This window comes from Eschrichtius robustus, chromosome 2 (assembly GCF_028021215.1).
Source record: "Eschrichtius robustus isolate mEscRob2 chromosome 2, mEscRob2.pri, whole genome shotgun sequence".
Classification (NCBI taxonomy): Eukaryota; Metazoa; Chordata; class Mammalia; order Artiodactyla; family Eschrichtiidae; genus Eschrichtius; species Eschrichtius robustus.
In genome coordinates, this window is record NC_090825.1 from 151,239,713 (window position 1) to 151,259,891 (window position 20,179).

At 38.4% G+C, this 20,179-nt stretch overlaps 1 protein-coding gene across 1 annotated transcript in view; it reads left to right on the plus strand.

Moving 5' to 3' along the window:
- LOC137759766 (ELKS/Rab6-interacting/CAST family member 1-like) overlaps positions 1-20,179 on the plus strand; it is a 137,516-nt gene that overhangs the window by 71,697 nt on the left and 45,640 nt on the right.

The window sequence follows — 20,179 nt, forward strand, 5'->3', positions numbered from 1 at the left end:
TAGATGGTTTATTTTTTTCCCTTATTGATTTATAGGGGTTCCCTAGTAAGTGAATTGGCCTCTTTCCTCATGTTTTACAAATATATTTTCTTGTTTGTCATTTTCTTTTTTACTTCCTTTATGGTATTTGTTTTAGAATTTATGTGTCAAATTTAGTTGTCCTTTCCTCTGTGTCCTCTCAATTTTCAGTCATGCTCAGAAGGTCCTTATGCCCACCAAGGTTATTAAGTAATTCACGCATGCTTTCTTCTGGTACATTTAAAGTTTCTTTTTTCTTTATACCTAAAAATTGTTTTATAAAATTTATATATTGACTTTAATGATTCAGCTTTTTCTTCTTCTATGTGGCCAGTCATCATTATAATATTTATTAAATAATCTACCTTTTTCCTCCTGATTTGAAATGCCAAAAATAAATTGTCGTTTAAATCTGGGCCTGTTTCTGGTCTGTTCCATTTATCTGCCTCTGTTTCTTTGGCTGCTTTTTATGAAAAATACTTAGTTTGTTTATAATCCCCCTTCCTGATTTTTGTTGGTAAGCTTTGTTGTCTTTTGCTGAGTCCACAGTGCTTTTCATATTTACATTGTGTTGCTTTTTGAAGGGGAAAAAGTCCTTTCTGTAATCGTGATTCATATTGTTTAGCCTTTATTTCTTTGTTTAAGTGAATTTAATGTTTACCACTGTTTGTAGCACCATGGCTTACCTGTTCCCAAGGTTTACATTTCATTTAATTCTTGGTTCCCCAAGAACTCCTTTGAACACTTTTTCAAGAGTGGTCCTGGCTGCTTGCTTGTTTGTTTTTTTTTAAAGTGTACCTTTTTTTTTTAAACTAATTAATTAATTTATTTATTTATTTTATGGCTGTGTTGGGTCTTCGTTTCTGTGCGAGGGCTTTCCCTAGTTGCGGCGAGCGGGGTCCACTCTTCATCGTGGTGCGCGGGCCTCTCTCTATCGCGGCCTCTCTTGTTGCAGAGCACAGGCTCCAGATGCGCAGGCTCAGTAGTTGTGGCTCACGGGCTTAGTTGCTCCACGGCATGTGGGATCTTCCCAGACCAGGGCTCGAACCCGTGTCCCCTGCATTAGCAGGCAGATTCTCAGCCACTGCGCCACCAGGGAAGCCCTAAAGTGTACCTTTTTATTTAAGTTTTTTTTTTTTTTTGGATGTGGACCATTTTTAAAGTCTTTATTGAATTTGTTACAGGATTGCTTCTGTTTGATGTTTTGGTTTTTTGGCTGCGAGGCATGTGGGATTTTAGCTCCCTGACCAGGAATTGAACCTGTACCTCCTGCATTGGAAAGTATAGTCTTAACCACTGGACAGCCAGGGAAGTCTGCTGGGTGCTTGCTTGTTGACCATGCATTTATATTATCTTTTTACATTTTATAATTTAATTACTTGTGAGATTCAAAAAGCATAGAGAATAACATAATAAGTAATGGTAATTACTCAACTTGGGAAGTAAAATTTCAAACAGAGTCAAAGTTCTTTGGCATATCTTTTCTTGAGAGTATTCCCCTCCATTCTCTCACAGAAATAAACGCTTGCTTTGGTGTTTATGCATGCACCCGTATCTTAGGTCAGGATGCATGTTTTCGTACAACCTGTGTATGTGTTAATAAAATTTATATAAGAGGAAATATACATGGCAAATAAATATGAAAAGTTATGTACCCTCACTGTAATCAGTGGAATGTAAAATAAGACCAGATTAAGAAACCATTTTATACTTAGCATTGTAAGCTGTGTTCGCAAAAATTAAGAAGTCTGACAGTATCAGGTGTTGGTAAATGTGGCAACTGAATTTCTCACACAGTGCTGTTGGGTTTTTAAATAGGTACAACTATTTTGGAAAGCACTTACTAAACATAAGGGTACCCTGCCAGATACATATACTGTAGATGAACTCCAGGATGTATGTAAGAATGCTCATAGTAACCTTGTTTGGATTAAGGAAAAAACCAAAACAGAACTGAGGAAATACTTTGCAAATGTTTATTGACAGAATGATTGAGTTAGTAAGTTGTGGTATAGTCACACAGTGGAATATATTATTCTTTTCGTTTTAGGGCAAGGGAATATTTAGGATAAAAATTCAGCAAAGTTATTTCTTCTGGAGGTAGGGAAGGGAAGAGGGTTGGGATAAGGAAGAATATATGAGTATCTTAAGTAGTTCAGGTAATTCTCATTCTTACGATGGGTAATGCGTTTGTGTGTAATTTAACATACTTCATAACATATAGATACATATTTATATTTGAAATATATTTAAAATACCTGGAGGCAGATTTACTTCTGTTTAATTTGCTGGTACATGGGTGCTTATTATATACTTTATATGTTTCCTTTTGTTTGAATATGAATAATAAAAATGCCTAGAAAAAACCTTCTCTGTACCTACATATCTATCTTCATTGAGAAAGAATTTTTCCTGTGTTTTACTTTAAATTCATTCCTAATTTTATAATTGTGAAATTAGAACCACCTTCCTCTAGAAGTTTATTTGTATATTTTGAAACAATGTCTGATGCAGAGTCTCATTTGATAAAGCCCAGCTGTTCGTTTGATTAAAATTTCCTACAAAGTCTGGCAAATGGATTTATTCAGCTTATGGTCAGATATGTCCAATTAAGATGCATGAATGGCTTGGACAGTTTTGACCCTCTTTCCTTGAACCAGAATTTGGCTACTTATCGTATTTGCTGGTTAAGATTAGCTTGGGCCGTATTGAACAAGTGTAATAATCCTCCTTCAGCAGGATGATTTTTTAGATATTGGGAGCCTATATTTGACAGCCCCCAAATCTTATTTTCCTCGGTGAAATATTGCTGTTCCTCCCATTATTCTTACTTGCCCTGATTAATTTTTCTGATGGCAGTTGTTTTTCTACACTCATTTTTCCTCCATACTTGTACTCTTTGGAATTTTGGATCTAGTTGCAAGAGAGATGATTAGAAGGTGATTAATGTTCTGTTCTTGGCCCTCCCTGAAATGTGGTATTGGGAAAACTCACTAACCCTCAGTTTCCTCATCTGTAGACAGGGTATAATAGTTACTTTGGGGGGGTTGTTAAATGATGTAATGTGTATAAAAGCACCTTGGAACCCATGAAGTGTTATATACCATGCATATATTAATAGGTGTTAATATTGTTTGTTCTTATTACATTTTACTTTGCTAAATTCAGCCAATGACTCTAATCTTTGAGAATCTTTTGAAACTTGATTTATTTAGTCTGTTTATCTCCTTCAGTTTTATGCCTTCAACCCTTATGAATATACTCTTTTTTAAAAAAAAAGTAAATTTATTTATTTATTTTTGGCTGTGTTGGGTCTTTGTTGCTGCGCGTGGGCTTTCTCTAGTTGCGGCGAGCGGGGGCTACTCTTTGTTGCGGTGCACAGGCTTCTCATTGCGGTGGCTTCTCTTGTTGTGGAGCACGGGCTCTAGGCGCACGGGCTTCAGTAGTTGTGGTGTGCGGGCTTCAGTAGTTGCAGCACGTGGGCCCAGTAGTTGTGGCTCGCGGGCTCTAGAGCGCGGGCTCAGTAGTTGTGGCTCACGGGCTCTAGAGCGCAGGCTCAGTAGTTGTGGCGCACAGGCTTAGTTGCTCCGCGGCATGTGGGATCTTCCCGGACCAGGGCTCAAACCCGTGTCCCCTGCATTAGCAGGTGGATTCTTAACCACTGCGCCACTGGGGATGCCCATGAATATATTCTTTATACGTCCATGTAGGTGATAAAATGTTGCATAGGCTCAGAAAAGACTTTTGTGGTATATTGTAAGAAAACTCTACCAGATTGATACGTTTATCCAAACAATTCTAAGACCTCCTTTTGTTGTCTGTAGGATTTTTTTTTTTTTTTTTCTGGTAATCCCAGTTTGTTGGCAGGTCTAATTTATTTTTTATTTTTTTTAAAATTTTTATTTTATATTGGAGTATAGTTGATTTACAATGTTGTGTTAGTTTCAGGTGTACAGCAAAGTGATTCAATTATACATATATATGTAACTATTCTTTTTCAAGTTCTTTTCCCATTTCAGTTATTACCGAATATTGAGCAGAGTTCCCTGTGCTATACAGTACAGTTCCTTTGTAAATCCATTTTCTCCTCTGTTCTTCATCCAGAAGAAATCTGTCTTGAAAATCTGAGTCCATTGGACTCATTATCATTCTGTATAATTCCTTCTTAGAGTGATGTGAGCCACGTGATGATGCACACGATGGCCTAGCTTTCTAAGCAGTGTGTCTATTTCTATACACTGGAATCTTCTTGGCTTCTCTCCTCTCCCCCCTTACTGGGTGCATTTATAGTTGCACAGTCACTTTATGTTCTTGTGGGCGTCCCAGTCTTCCCAGGCGTCCTCAGCTGTCTCATTCATGCAGTCAGCATTGCCTTCTGCTGTGCACCTGGCACTGTGCTAAGTACACAGAGAGGATGGTTTCTGCTCTCAGAGTCTCAGAGTTGTAGCAGTTAAAGAAGTTACCATACAAATGGTGTACAGTGGGCACAAAGCAAGGCATTCCAGATTTGACCTTGTGTGAAAGGAGTCTAAGAGAAGTCTTAGCAGTCGAGTCTTGAAAGGTGTGTGAAAGTTTGCTAGGCAGATGGGGAAGGGGTACGAGGTCCCAAGCTGAGAGAGCGGTGTGAATGAAAAAGGGGAATAGTGTCCTTTCCAGAGGGTCATGCCCTGGAATTTCACCTCTGTACTTCATACATTTGTAATACGGATTCCTAAAAATTTCTGGTAGAGCTCTGTCTCTCAATGCCTTTTCTTTCTTACTATGATGTCTCCTATTACCTGGTCTCTGGGAAAATTATTCCCATTTCTTACATAATGAGAAGGTTTTCAGAGAATATACTCATCTTTATTGTCCTATTAGTTTATTTAGGAAACTGATAAATAGAATTCAGTTTTTCTTTCCCCTGGCCCTGCAGATTTTGCATCAGAAACTTTAGAAATTTACCCTGCGGTGGTATATTGAAGTATAACCTTACAGGCGGATCTTGAGATTTTCCTGGAGAGATGTCTTTTTATTTTTGAATTAATTAATTAAATTGACTTTTGGCTGCATCAAGTCTTAGGTGCAGCATGCGGGATCTTCATTGAGGCACGCAGGGTCTTTCGTTGCAGCGCGTGGGCTTCTCTGTAGTTGTGGCGGCAGGTTTTCTCTTCTCTAGCTGTGGTGTGCAGGCTCCAGGGCGCATGGGCTCTGTAGTTGTGACGCGCAGGTTCCAGAGCTCGTGGGCTCTATAGTTTGTGGCACGCGGGCTCAGCAGTTGTGGCGCATGGGCTTAGTTATCCCTGCGGCATGTGGGATCTTAGTTCCCTGACCAGGGATCGAGCCAGCATCCCCTGCATTGTAAGGCGGATTCTTTACCACTGGACCACGAGGGAAGTCCCTGGAGACATGTCTTAATTCTATGCAACACTTAACCTACTTTGCTGCTGCTTCTTTTTTTTTTTTTTTTTTTTTTATTTTTGGCTGCGTTGGGTCTTCATTGCTACGTGCAGGCTTTCTCTAGTTGCAGCGAGCGGGGGCTACTCTTCGTTGCGATGCGCGGGCTTCTCATTGCGGTGGCTTCTCTCGTTGCGGAGCGTGGGCTCTAGGCTTGTGGGCTTCAGCCGTTGTGGCACGCGGGCTCAGTAGTTGTGGTGCACGGGCTTATTTGCTCCGTGGCACGTGGGATCTTCCCGGGGCTCGAACCCGTGTCCTCTGCATTGGCAGTCGGATTCTTAACCACTACGCCACCAGGGAGGTCCCTATTATGCTTCTTGATTTATCCACTTATTCCATAAGGAAGAGCAGATGGTAACTCTGCTTTCATCCTTTCCTTGTTCTTGGCATCTGCATTCTCTATCATTTTTCTCACAAATGTTACTTTATAATTGTAAGTTTAAGTAATATTTAACTCTTTTACTATTTAAGGAGAATACCAGGAAACAATGTATTACTTTGGCATTACTTTGGCATATTAAATATGCATTAAAAAGTCCTTGTTTTCTGAAAATAGTAGCAGCTTTGAGAATGGCTGGATGGTGAATCACATACTCTGGGCCGATTTTGGGTCTGTCTGGGCCACCACTGCCTGCCCATAGGCTTCCAGCTTTCTAGGTAGTATATGTATTTGTATGCACGGGGATAGCCCTGCGCTCAGAGAATGAAATGAGACAATAGCAGATGGCCAAGCATGCAGTACAATGGGATTAGCACCGGCCTCTCCTTTCCAGGGCTCTCCGCTATGGTTTAAAGTAGTTTTGTGTTACAGTAAATTTCTTATCTTTATAATAAATCACTCACCTGGAAAGTGTAATTGAGCATTTGAATCTGAGCTGCATTCAGAATCTGTGTTAAAATTGTACAGCTTCTTGCTTGATTGATTATAAATGGTAATGTAGCTTGGCGTTTAATTTGCTGACGCAGGCGTTATCATCTTTCCCTTGTATGCTTCTGTAACTTCTCTTTATTTCACCTTGCCTGCATCTCCAGTTTCCTAGGTTTTGGTATTTAGAGTTTAGATTTATCAGTAGCAGAAAGCTAACTGATAATTGAATTAGAAAGTTTTCCCTTTTTGTGGTCCTAGATTGGTTCTTTAAGTCTCCTGTTATTTTGTTTTCGGTAGGAAGTCAGAAAGAACAGGTTCTTTATACACTCTATTTGTTTGCTGTAGAGTCTTGACTTAAGGACATGTTAGTTTCTTCACCTTTTCCATATCATAAAATGGAAAGAATATATTCTATCATTGAAAACAATATTTACTAATTTATTCTGAGAAAATTAATATTTTAAAAATTGTGCTTTTATTTTTAATAAGGATTAATTGTAATGTTTTCTCAATATTATTTTTAAATCACAAGCCAGCTGTTAATGAAGCTAAGTTGAAAGAAGAGCAGGTCAGGCCCTAATTGGATTTTAAGTTGGAAACTTAATATACTTAGGCATTAGAATTTTCCCTTTTCTTTCTTTCTTTCTTATTTTTTAATAGAACTCAGTTTAATTAAAAATTTTTTTCCTCAGTGGAAAATATGTATAGCTAAATTCTTGAAATATTTTATTGAAAAAACAATGCATAGTAAATGAAGTCTGATTGATGGTAACTTTTCTGCTGGGGAATATGCTCCATATGGATTTACTTTGCTTCATGTAACTTTTTTCCCCTCACTTTTTCAAGTAAACCTTAAGGAGGGTAGATAGTTGAACTTCCAAAGTCTGGTTTAACTTCCATTTGTCAGCAGATAACTTTTTAAATGATGCTGGTATTATACAAGTGGCATCTTACAATGATTGAAGAATTATTCCCTAAAAAAGGGAGGATCTTAGTTTACTTTGTTACAAAATACCTTTTCATTACGATATGTTCCTTCTCACCATCCCTCCTCTTCCAGAACACCCCTCTCCAAAAAGTAAAAACAATAAAAGAAAGCACAACATGCCTCATCCCTACCTTCTGATAATCTAGAAACAATACACTTTCGATATCAGTGATTAAAAGAGAAAGAGCAATAGCATTGTAAAGATAGACGGGGGAGGAAAACCTCCCGCTGCATAGTAAACTATTGCTGAAGCTTAGTGGAGTAAACAGTCATTTTATTTGTGAATCAGGAATTCAGGAAGGGCTCTCTTGCGTAGTTTGTCCCTAATTTGTTTGGTGACAGCTGGGGGTGTCTGCAGCTGGGTGACCCACTACCAGGATGGTTTCTTCATTTGCGTACATCCTGCCTGGGTATTCCTTGGCCTCTGGCTCCGTGGCTCCGTGGCCAGTTAAGGGTTGCGCTAGGAGTTGGTTTGGAAGCAGCAGGGGATTCCTTTTGTCTGTACTCTTTTGGTCACAGTAGTCACAGGACCTAACTTGATTTGGTGGCGGGAGCGTCAAGGAAAATACTCCACGTCTTACTGGAGGAGTGGCAAAGCCACTTACAAAAAAGCACGTGAAGTCGGAGACACTGTTGCGGCCGTCTGTGCAAAATATCTGCTCCGGCTGAATAAAAATGTTGGATAAAGGATTGAGACCGTGAGGGCGAGATTTTGTTTGTGTGGTATGGTAACAAAGCTCTCACTTTCTTTTCTGTTGTCGTATGACTTTTTTGTATATTTCCATGTTCTGCTCAGTGTTTTAATCGCTTATTCATAGGACTTCTACTGTCATCCATTGCTGTCAACAGAAGTCACTTCAAACCAGAAGGAATTCTAAACAGTTTTAAATTGTTTTACCCAATTGAGGCATTATCACTGGGTATGAAAATAATTGATAGGAAAAGGGTACAGAGGAATAAGGTGTGTGGAAAGGGCAGGCTGACAGCAGAAGGTGAATTAATGCTACGTATTCAACTTGGAGATCATCATAGGTGAGCAGCACAACCGTCTAGATGAAAACTTTTGCGTATGAGTGATCTAACGTGGAAGAGACGCCATCTAGAAGCGCGTCAGACTGAGTATGTGCATGGATGACACAGTGATTGCAAGAGAATTTTTAAGTCCATTAGGAACAGAGAAACTTGACTAAACTGTTATTTGTATTTGTGTTATTTGGGGAATAACGCCAGATAAATCTCAGTACTAGAGTAGTTTCACGCTTCGTTGATGGATATTGGGAACCTTGACTTTTTATTTTTTCTGTTTTCTTATTCTGTCACAGAAACTATGCTTTTTAAAGATTGACGCTTCAAATTAATAGATTATAATTTCATTCCATTTATATCAGTGTTTCTTAATGGGGAAGGGAGGGACAGTTTTGTCTCAAAAGGGGCATTGTACAAGGTCTAGAAACATTTTTTGGTTGTAAAAACCCCTGGGTGGAGGGGGCGGAGGGGGGAACCTTGACTTTTAAAGCTAGCACCATGGGGTTAATTGGATTGATGCTTTTTTTTTCCTCCCTAGTTGAGATATAATTCACATCCTATAAACTTTACTAATTTAAACTATATAATTCAGTTGTTTTTGGTATACTTACAAGGTTGTGCAACCATCACTTTTGTCCAGTTCCAGAACATTTTCATGACCCTAAAAAGAAACCCATACCTGTCACAACCCCTATACTCTGCATCCACTGCCTACTTTTTGTCTTTATCAATTTGCCTATGCTAGACATTTCATAGAAATGTAATCATATAATAAGTAGCTTTTTATGTCTTGCTTCTTTAATGTTTTCAAGGTTCATTATGTTGTAGCAAGTGTCAGTACTTTATTCCTTTTTATGGCTGAATAATATTCCATTGTAATGAATATAGCACTTTTTTTTTTTATCCATCCATCAGTTTCTGGACGTTTGGGTGGTTTCCACTTGAATAATGATCATGTTACATCTATGTACAAGTTTTTGTATGAACATACGTTTTTCATTTCTCTTGAGTTTATATCTTGGGGTGGAATTGATGTTAACTTTACCAGTAACTTTTTGAGGAACTGCCAAACTGTTTCTAAAGCGGCTGAACCATTTTACATTTCTGCCAACACTAGTTATTTTTCTTTTTCAAATAGCCATTCTAATGGGTGTGCAGTGGTATGTTGTTGTGGTTTTGACTTCTATTTCCATAATGACTAATGACGTTGAATGTCTTTTCATGTAATTGCTGGCCATCTGTGTATCTTCCTTGGAGAAATGTCTGTTCAGATCCTTTGCCCATTTTTTTTTTTTTTTAATTTTTATTTATTTATTTATTTATCCATCCATGGCCGTGTCGGGTCCTCGCCTCTGTGCGAGGGCCCTCTCCAGTTGCGGCAAGTGGGGACCACTCCTCATCACGGTGCGCGGGCCTCTCACTGTGGCGGCCTCTCCCGTTGCGGAGCACAGGCTCCAGACGCGCAGGCTCAGCAATTGTGGCTCATGGGCCCAGCCGCTCCGCGGCATGTGGGATCCTCCCAGACCGGGGCTCGAACCCGTGTCCCCTGCACTGGCAGGCAGAATCCCAACCACTGCGCCACCAGGGAAGCCCCCTTTGCCCATTTTTAAATTGAGTTATTTGTCTTTTTATTGAGTTCTAGGAAGTCTTTATTCGGGAGATTCCATCCATATCAGATAAGTGATTTGCACATATTTCTCCCATTCTCTGGGTTATCTCTTCACTGTCTTGATAGCATCCTTTGATGCACAAAAGTTTTAAATTTGATGAAGTCCAATTTATCTGTTTTTTCCTTAGTTGCTTATGTTTTTGACATCATATCTAAGAAACCATTGCCTAAGTGAAGGTCACAAAGATTTCCTCCTGTGTTTTCTTCTAAGAGTTTTATAGTTTTAGCTTTTACATTTAGGTCTTTGGTCCATTCCTAGTTAATTTTTGTATGTGGTGTAAGGTAGGGATCCAACTTCATTATTTTGCATGTGGATATCCATTTGTCCCAGCACCATTTGTTGAAAAGACTGTTCTTTTCCCACTGAATGGTCTTGGGACCATTGCTAAAAATCAGTTGTACATAGACACACATGTTCATTTCTGAACTTTAAGTTCTGTTCCATCAATTTATATGTCTGTCTGTTTCCCACATCACACTGTCTTGGTTACTGTAGCTTTGTAGTAGGTTTTGATACTGGACACTGTGAATCTTCTACCTTTGTTCCTTTTCAAGATCGTTTTGGCTTTTGGGCGTCCAAAAAAAGAAGTAACCGCCTCCCCCCAACATCAGGTCTTTCAGCTGATCAACACAGGATGTCTTTTAAGTTATTTAGGTTGTTTTTAGTTTCTTTCATTGATGTTGTGTAGTTTTCAGTTTACAAGCCTTGCACTTCTTTAAATTTATTCCTAAATATTTTATTATTTTTGATGCTACTGTAAATGGAATTTTCTTTACTTCATTTTTAGATTATTTATTTTTAGTGTAAAGACATACACGTGATTTTTGTTTATTGGTCTTGGCTTTTGAAACTTGGCTAAATTGGTTTATTATCTTTAATGGTGTTTTAGTGGATTCTTTAGTATTTTCTACGTATAAGGTAAAGGCATCTGCAAATAGAGGTAGCTGTACCTTTTCTTTCCAATGTGGCTGCCTTTTATTTCTTTTTCTTCCCTAATTGCCCTTCCCTAATTGTCCAGTATAATGATGAATAGAGGTGGTGAGAGTGGACATCCTTGTCTTGTTCTTTATCTTAGGGGAAAGGTTTTCATTTTTCACCTTAAGTATGATGTTAACTGGGTTTTTTACAGATGCCTTTTATCCAGTTGAGGAAGTTCCCTTCTATTCCTAGTTTATTGAGTGTTTTTTATCATGAAGAGGTGTTGGATTTTGTCAAATGCTTTTTCTGTAGTTATTGGGATGATCATGTGGTTTCTGTTCTTTATTAATATGGTACATTATATTGATTGATTTTTGTATGGTGAGTCAATCTTGCATTCCTGGGATAAGAGTGGATGTGTTTTTAAAGAGCCTTGTATTTTTCACCTGGAGAGATGTAGAAACTTGTTCTACCACCATTATCATGGAGGCAATAGGAATGGACCTGAGAGAACATAGCCTTTGGATAAATGCTTTATTTTCAAGTGCTAGGGTATAATATAAACAAGAAGCATTCAAAGGCTTATAGTGTAATGCTTTGTACAACACAGAAGTAATTTTGACTCTTATTAAAACATCATTTCTTTGGACTTTTAAGTAGCTTCGTGAATAATTTGAAGATTTATGTGATGTGTCCATTTCCTATTAATCGTATGCCGTATTAATATTCTCAGACTCTTGCAAGCTCTAGTTTGGAGTGCCCTGACTTCTGTTTTGACTGAAAACATATTTTAAACTTGAAGAATGGTAATTAACAAGTCAATATGGAAGGGTCAGATTCCTTTTGGGACAAAGGTTGTTCTTAGTAGTCTCTCAGGAGACCTTGTAGCAGGAACTTGTCAGAGTATAAATATTACATAGATAAATATCTAGAAAGAGGCAAAGGATTTGGAAAAAAAAATGCTTGATCAGAGTTTTGAAGCACAGTTAATATTTTCTTCTGCTTAAAACTGCTTATAATTTGGCATGAATTAACTTGCATTGCATTCTCACCTGTGGGAATGCCTGTTTTTGGATAGACGCCTAGGTGCCTGTCAACTCTAGTTGAGAAGTTGGAATAATTAACCTCCTGAAGAAATTATTAAATCAAACTTTGATGAAGTAGCTTTTTGTGCTCTTCCTTCTCTCTGCCATACCGATATGTACACCCTCACCAGAAAAGAGCTTCCAGCATCAGACGTGTATTTTGTCCTTTATCTGTTTTATCTTCCTGTAATTGCCAGACCTCCTTACTTTTTTCTCCTAACACTTTTTTTTTCCTGCAGGGGTTTTTCAGATTAGAAAAATCATTCAAGTTGACCAAGGAGAATTTACTAAATTTAATAAGATTCTTGGGCTTCCATTGCATATAGGTGAGGAACTGTTGTTTGGATCTGTTCTCCCTGCATCCCAACCAGGCCAAACTCTTACACAGCAAATTTGGTAACACAGTATCTTTGTAAAACAGCTAAGCAAGCAATTTTAAGTGAAGTGGCTATTCGTTTTAGAAAATATTGTGGGTATTTGAAAAGAATGCCACTAATTAATGATTTGTAACTTTTCTCCTACCCTTTTGACAATCTGATGAAAGCTGTGGGTGCTCTTCATGTAAAAATGCACATGGCTCGTTTGTGTGGACTGGGATGTCAGACACACCTTAAAGGCCATCCCTGAACTCCTGCTTCAAAATGCCCACCATTGGTGAAACAATCAAGTTGGGATACAAGGGTCTCTAGGTTTTACAAAGCCATAAAATTATGTATATGGTTCAAATACAGCATAAATTGAGAGCAATTACAATTTCATGTTAAATATTATTTAACTAGAAAGAGCATACATAGCTGCTGGGTATAATGGATGCTGTGATGAGTGACCCAGATCCCTGCTGAGGGTTGAAGGATGTATTCCCCCAGGTGCTGGAAGTATCCCCTGTGGAGATTGCGTTGGCTAAAGAGACCTACCTTGTACAAGGCCACATCCCTTCCCATTGGTATCCGATGATTGATCCTTGTAGGGTACAAGGGCTTGAATCCATTGCCCTGACTTGGGGCAACTCTGAAAGGTCATCGCAGATTCAGAGCTTCCCATGGGGTTGTCTGAATCCTTTGGGACTTCATGGCAGCCTAATTTCTCCCTCTGCACCATCATGCTCCCCGCCCCCCCAACTTCCTTTCCACTGGTATTGATCCCAAGAGCACCCTCTAATTTCTTGAACAATAAAATCTGTCTCAAGGTCTGCTTCTTGGGAAACCCAGCCTTGTCACACTAGGATTGACTTTTAGTACAAGTTAGCTTACTTCAGGCCATAAAAGAAGGCCTGGCTAAAATAAAAATTGAGTGAGATGAACTTGAATTTAGACTTAAAATATGTGAAGCATCCTATTGCTGTTTCCTTTGGACCTTATATTTCAAATAGGTTTTGCAAGTCTTGGTTTCTCTGGATTCATTTGTTATCTCTCAGTCTTCCTTTGGCATTGCGGAAAACCCCCCAAGTCTCTGACAGCTTGGTTTGGTCCCACAGTATGAACCTGTGGAAGGTGTGGGTTAAATAGAAACGCTCACATGTCCCACAGAAACCCCTAGAGATTTCCCATGTTGGTAAGTGCATATGTTAGGAGAATCTCTCTTATCATGATCCTAATCATATTTCTTGTAAATCCTGAGATTTCTCAGATAGGAGTTAGAAAATTATTGCTTTTGTCATTATCATTGAAATCATGTATGTCCATTTGGAATATTTGAAAAATGTGGAAAAGGTATAACAAGGAAAATTCTATGTAAAAATAAACTTTTCCTTCAAATTGGGATAATATTGTACATTCTGATAACTTTTCTTTTTCATGTAATGTTATATAATAAAGAAGTTTGCATGTCCTTAATTAATCATCAAGTATATGAACTGTAATGGTTGATAGAGCATATTTAATTTAGCTAGCCTTCTATTGTTATGTACTTGATTTTTCCCGACTTTGTTATTGGTAATAAGTAATACAAAGAATAGTGGTTCTTTGTGGGGGGATGGGCAGAAACTAAGCCTAGTGTGTCTGCTTTAATTAGTTACTTAAAAATACTGAGTTCTTTCATCACTAAAATGTAGTGAACTATTAGATCTAAGAGTGTTCTATCTATTGTTATCGTACACCTTCAAGGGATGCCATTCGTATAGGTGTGAATTGAGGTCCTAGGTACAGTCTCATCATTGCCGCTGCTTCACAAGGACAGCCACCGTGGGTTTATGGGTCCTCTTTTTGTTGTTTTTTTTTTTTTTTTTGAGCAATTTTAGCATATGAATATCCGTCAAGTTTTTATATATGCCTGCCAGATATAAAAAGAAGTATTTGAGCCATTTCCTTAATTGTCTACCAAGCAGATCTTGACTAGCAGTGTGACCTTTGGTCTCACCAGCTTTTGCTTCATATTATCCAGTTATTTTAATTCAAGAGGTCCCTAGTTCCATTATCTGTACCATGAGCAAGTCTATCAAGGAACTTACTTTCCCTCCCAGCAATTAATAAAATCTAACCGGAGCAATGGACTCTGTATTTTCCTAAAGGTCATACCTATACTTCCTGTATAGTTCAATTTGAACAGTTTTTAAGATAAAATACAGTAGTACTCTGCTGAAGTTTATTACTTTTTAAATGTTCTCGTCTTTCCCATCATAAGAATACAGTTGTATTTTAGAATTGAAAGGAATATTAGTGGTCTTTGTCTTGTAGGTAGGTAATTAGAAAGAACAAGTAACTTGCCCAGTGGGACATAGCTAGCTATTTATTCATCACGGTAATCCGTCCATTACTTATATGATGAGAGAATAGCACAATTGGGAGGGAAACTCAACCAAAGAAATAATTGGTTGTGTCAGCCAGAATCTTTGCTGGGCTTATTAAAGACCCTAAACAGTCATTGAGAATATAGATGTGGGAGTTTTAACAACCTAAATTGTGTTTAAAACACTGCTTAGAGTTCCACATGACTTTGTTGCTCTTGTATCCTCTAATCGTTGGAAACACATAACTGGACAAGTAAAATTTAGAGACCAGTACAGTCTGGGCAAACCCTGATCATTTTGGTAAAGTATAGTTGTGCCTTGTTAGTACATTTCACAGGCCTGCAGGATGGTAGACAGACAATTGCGTAGATCAGGGGACTTAGTGAATTTTTCCTTTTTAGATTCCATTGATTACTGTAGGTCTCTTTTGCCAGCTGATTATGACCAGTTCATCCAGACTGTACTTTTACCACTGATACTGAGAGGTATTATTAACCAAGAAGGTAAAGGTCAGAGCCTTTCTGAGTAACTTGCTTTCCACAATAACATTTGACACTGACGGCTGCTTAGAACAAGTGTGGAGGCATCATCCAAAAAATTCTTTCCTTTAAATGATGTTCCAGGTAGCTAGGTGACTGCAAGGAGTATTTTGGGATTTCTTGTCCTTAGAACTACATCCTGTAGGAAGTCCCTTCTACGTTTGCTCAGTGATTAGGGCCTCAGCAGCAGAGCAGTCAGTTCCACTTGACTAGGAATAAATCACCCACGTTGAACCATGATAGTTTCTGACAACTGGCAATGCTGATAAAAACCAAAACAAAAGATGTTAAGAAATCTGTGCCAGTGTGGAGCTGGTGTGCAGATTTGATGGATTCACGTGCAGCATGCGTTCTGCGTTAGTCTTCCTCCTCTTTCATCGGTTTTTCTCTCTTTGTAAAATAAAAATTGTACGAGAAGAAAGGCTCTGTATCATATAATAATTATTTCGATTTTCTTTCTAGCCCAGTTAACAGAGTTATACCCTAATTAGAGAGGTCATTTTAAGGAAAACGCCTTCCTTCTCTAAATAGTTATTTAGAAAGTGTTTCCTTCTTGAATTCTTCACTCTTAGTTCTTCTCTATGATTTTAGGCTGTATGTATAAACCTGATTGACCCTTCCCCTCCCTATTCATCACCAGGGACACAGATAATATAGACTAAACACCAATTCCTTCGATCTTTGCACAATTTTACTCATGCAGAAATTGAATACATGTTAATAGCTGCTTAATGATTTCTTCTTAATACAGATCGGTTATGCATAAAGTAGGAAGAGCCCATAGAATTATAAAATACATTATTTTCTGCAACAATTTTTTATTAATTTTCAGTATTGCTAAGTATAAGTTATTAAAGTAAAAGAAGAAAAGCTTTTTTAGCTATTGTTAAGTGCTCCTTAGTCCGTGTGTATAAATAAACTAGCCTCCTTCTACCCCTTGAAAGGCCAAACAGACTGTCTTAATACTATCATGATATTGATCCTGATATCAAGTACCTTTGGTTCTGCCCACCAGCTTTAGTGTGTTATGTTTGACTATACACGGAAGTACATAGAAGATGCTCTTCTGCATTGGCAGTGGTTTGGTACCTCCACCCTTCCTTCTTTGCTTTCTGTAGGGGAGAATATTTTCTTATGTGACCGTAGTAATAACATTGTGTTTATTGATAAACACTACTTAATAACAAGGAATCATTTATGGAAAGATGCTTGAGACATCTTTGTGTGATTCGTCTTTTCCCCCCCCGCCCCCCATCATAGAACATATTATTTATAGCACAGTGATTAAGAGTAGAATTCTGGAGCTAGATTGCCTAATAATTATAGTCTTGTGGCGGAGCTTCAATAGTTGTTATATACATAGATTTCTGAAAACAGTGCCTGATACATACCACACTCTCTGTGTTAGTGGTGCCTCTTGTCACCACTGCCGCCGCCTCCTCCACCACCCCCATCACGAGTAATTTTTTGTTGTTTTTATCATATTGCCATTTTAGGGATTCTGTGGTTTCTGCTTCTACAAAATGGTAAGTTTTTTTCTTGGGTAGATATTCTGAGCATGTTTAAAGGAGTATTTTTCCACTTAGCATGATTCTGAAGCAGTCATCTTTATCATTAATAGTCGAGTATGTGCATAACTGATCCAGTTTTTCTTTTAGCTGTTGTATTCAAAGCTTTTGTAAATAGTGTATTTTAGATCCTGTGGATAATTGAACTTGGTATAGAATGGGATTTCCACTATATAGTTTATAGAAATTGCATAGTAAATACTGAAAGGGTGTGATATGGGACTATTAGGGTGAACAGTTTTCACAGCCTCTATATTGGATTAGTTAAAAGAAGAGAATAATGGCAAGATTAATATGATAGCATTCATACACCCCTTGGTTAGCAACGTCTGAACCCAGAGAGCCTTGATCACAAAATCACAATTTTGAGTCTCAACCAAAGTGAGGATATATAAAAGGAGTTTTCAGTAGGATTCAGCTGCTGTCCATCATGATGCTGGGTAAAGGGAAAGTGCTTTGTACACACCCATCCTCCCACACACCACACAGAGCCTCTTTTGGGTTAAGGCTCTTGCAGCTGGTTTGCACATATCTGTATCTACTGCAGGTCTTCCTTGCCGATAGCAGCTTGCCCAAAGGAGACAGCTCTAGTGAGCGCTGCCCTTTCTTCACCGTGGAATGGCTGTTTCTGCTCTCCAGGAATAGCCATCCTCTTCCTCCCCTCCAACTCAACAGTTTAGACAGCTGGCTAATTGGGTAAGAAAGTAGCTTAGGGAGAACTTGTTAATGGGGATTTTACCTGGTTTAGTAGCTTCTGATCCTGAGTATATCAGGAAAAGTCTTTTTGTTTGTTGGTTGGTTTGTTTGTTTTTGTTTTTGCTGGCAAAGAATAATGGATCCCTTTAATAGTTGGACTACATACAAATTATACAAGTGGAATTGTTAACAGTTAACATCTTAATTATTTCTTAGATGCTGATGATGGAGGAGAAAGAAGGGTATAATCCTTATTATGCATGTAAGGGCTGTTTGTATATTAGGTGGGCTCATAAAACAAATCTCTGGTTTCTTGTATGTAAAACTTGGTTGGTTCTATGAAGTTTTATTTTTTAAAAAAGGTGGTTGTACTGCTCTTTCTTGGTAAAAAAGTCTAATCAACAGAATGATATCTTTTTTGTGTGTGTAAGGTTTATATGTCAGCAACTAGGATGACCCGCACAGCTGGTTAAATATGTAAACACCAGGGCATTGCCTTCTGTATGTTATGGAGTACTAGATTTTTAAGTGGCAGAATCTCTTTAGTGGTTGTGAATTTACCTAAGTATTGATCCATATGAGATTCCAATAGGAGTGTCTGATTAAACTAAAGGAAACTAATGCTTTTCATATGTGATGGTCTTTTCTCTCACAGTATGCTTTGGACTTTATCGGCATGGAAAAGACTGGAGCCAGTTGCAGTGGTTCACCTGTAGGATTCTTCCTTCGTTAAAGAGTGAAAATCCAAGCCTGACAGTACTCATGGTTCCCTGTTCTGAGTTCGCTGAATCTTTTTGCTTAGCTTATTTGTTCTGCTGTGGAATTCTCAGGGACTGTAGAGAGGGACCTTTTTTTCTTCCCCTTGGAAGGGTCTGCTTGGAATGAAGCAGACCCTTAAAGAGCTTATATTAAATTGATTGATGCAGGAATTATTTGAAGGTTGGATTTAGGTTCTTTTGTAGTTCTTTTCTTGGCAGAAGTCTATGTGTATGCCTAAATACAGTTTATAAAAGTCCAAGCCTATGTATTATTTACTGACTAATGAACCAGAATTTATTATAGACCTGATGTGTGCCAGATATGAAGATACAAAGCTGGGGTAGAGGAGTAAGATCCAGTCTATTTGTGGAGATGTGTATAGAATGAGTAATAACAATATGGTTGGAGATTCGTGTTATAATGTATAGATAGATGAAAGAATGGAGATAAATGTATAGATAGAGAAAAGAATGGGAGATGTGTATATGTATGTATGTAGATCAATACTTTGTTCATGTGTGATGGCATACAGACTGTGGTCATCTTATTGTCATGGGGATAAGAGCAAGAAAGTCGTCCCAAAGCAGATAACATTTATGTTGCTTTTTGAAAGCCATGTGAAATAAACCAGCTAGTTCAAGAGTAGACGATGATATTATATTCTCCTGCTTCATTTTTCTCTGTAGGACTTATCACCATCCTACATACTATGTTCATTTCATTCATTCATTCCTTGTCTATCATATTAGGATTAAGCTCTTTGAGGGTAGGGATTTTTGTCTGTTTGGATTAATTCTATATCCTCAACACCTAGAAAACTGCCTGGCACGTAGCTGAATGAAAGAATGAAGTTTGTGAGTTTTCGAATAGTTGTCTTACTTATTTTCCTTTTGCTTATTAAGAATCTCTCTCTACAGTTCCTCCATATTTTTGCTTACTATTTTTCATTGTGTGTACGGGAGTCTCCCTAGTGATAATATGCTGTTTCCACACTATTTCACAAACCCATCCCCTATTTTCCATCTCTCTTAACTCACTTAGTTTCCAAACTCTCTTACCTGAATTGATACGATCTCCTAGCTGTTCTCATGTCTCTACGTAACTCCCCTTAGATATTGAATATCTTCTCCACAGCTATCAGAATTATCAGTCTGAAATACAGAACTGACCGGACTGTTTCTTTGCTTAAAAGTCCCTAATAGTCCCCATCTGTCTAGAGTAAAATGTGTGCTCGTTAGAATGGCACGGAAGCCCATCCATAGCTTGGATTCAGGTACATAAAGTCCCCTTCCCATCTTATAATGAAAATGGGTCTGTTCATTTTTCTTTGTGTCACTAGTGCCTGGCATATAATAGAGACTTCACCAGTAGTTTTTTGAGTAAATGAATGCGTACTAGGGTATATGAAGGAATGAATAACTATAATAATAAATTTCATTGAAAATGCTTGCTGTTGAAATAAAAGATGATATAAAAACCTAACTTGAACACTAGCATTTAAGAACAGTTTTTCCGGGCTTCCCTGGTGGCGCGGTGGTTGAGAATCTGCCTGCCAATGCAGGGGACACGGGTTCGAGCCCTGGTCTGGGAAGATCCCACATGCCGCGGAGCAGCTGGGCCCGTGAGCCACAACTACTGAGCCTGCGCGTCTGGAGCCTGTGCTCCACAACAAGAGAGGCCGCGACAGTGAGAGGCCCGCGACCGCGGTGAAGAGTGGCCCCCGCTCGCCACAACCAAAGAAAGCCCTCACACAGAAACGAAGACCCAACACAGCCAAAAATAAATAAATAAATTTAAGAACAGTTTTTCCTTTTTACAGCTGATTTGTTTTTCTTAGCATCCAGCTGTTCAATTTGCTGTCCTCCCTCAGCATTTTTTAAAGG